We start from the raw sequence: 1,262 nt of genomic DNA, 5'->3' as shown, positions 1-1,262 counted from the left end.
CTCTATCTCTCTTTGTCTCTCTCTCTTTCTCTCTCTCTCTCTCTCGCTCTCTCTCTCTCTCTCTCTCCCTCTTTTACTCTTACTCTCTATACTATATGTTGAGCGCGTAATTACTGCCACTGGAAAGTTCACATCGAAAAGATTCCATTGATGCAAAAATTTTTAAATTCCGTTTACTTTGTGTGATTTAAGGGAGATTTGGCTGTTGTTTCTAGCAACTTTTATATTTCTTCCCTTCTACCTGTACACACAATCATTGACTACAATATGACTCATGTTCGTCAATGTTTGGTAAATATACCACGATTTTCACTAGGGTGTTAGGGTTAGGATTTTAGGGTCAGGATTAGGGTTTTAGGGTTACGGTTAGGGTTAGGGATTAGGGTTAGGATTAGGGTTAGGATTAGGGTTAGTGCTACGGCTACACTTTTAGGGTTAGGGTTAGGGTTTTAAGGTTAGGGTTTTAAGGTTAGGGTTACGGTTTTAGGGTTAGTGTTAGGGTTAGTGTTAGGGTTAGGTTTAGGGTTTTAGGGTTAGGGTTGGGTAATCGTGCGGATGTTAATCTGAAAAATTACAGAAATGTGAAAATTACCGACCCTGCCATCTATTATAACTTTTTTGTTCTGTTTAACATATACATAGATTATGCCTCCAAAGAAGAGAGTTTGCTGGGGAAAGAAAGCAACCGGTTTAAAATGACAGCAACAGACTGCACCAATTCACCACATTCCAGAAGCTACTTTGAACATAATGCAAAATAGTGCATCAACATCTTCTGCCTAACCTGATAGAATTCTGGCAAAACTGTGTAGCAACAGATCGCCAGCAATTGCTTCATCAGAAGTTGCCGTCCTACCTCCTGCTAAAAGGGATTACCCTGCTATGTAGGGCAGCGCAAAAAGTTGTTTTGCACAAGCATTTCTATAGCCAATTAGACGGATGAAATTTACGTACACTTAATAATGTTAGGCAAAACAGCCTTCAGACTTTCCCTATTAATTTCATCGTCTTTTGAATTATGAACATATTTACATCATAAGGGTTTTTTCGTTGTAAGGCTTTCTTTTTTAGTTGATTTTCACCTAGCAAGACTCATCGTAGATGGCGTAATAAGTCACACCCGGACAAGGTCGGGTTATACTACTAGTACATCCATAAATACATGCATACACACATATATATATGTGTGTATGTAGGAGAACGTACGAAAAAAAACAACAACAGACGAGGACAGGATGTATTAGTATGACGCTCGGGAATAC

The sequence above is a fragment of the Octopus bimaculoides genome, chromosome 4 (genome assembly GCF_001194135.2).
Source record: "Octopus bimaculoides isolate UCB-OBI-ISO-001 chromosome 4, ASM119413v2, whole genome shotgun sequence".
Classification (NCBI taxonomy): Eukaryota; Metazoa; Mollusca; class Cephalopoda; order Octopoda; family Octopodidae; genus Octopus; species Octopus bimaculoides.
Note: the sequence above shows the minus strand (reverse complement) of the source record.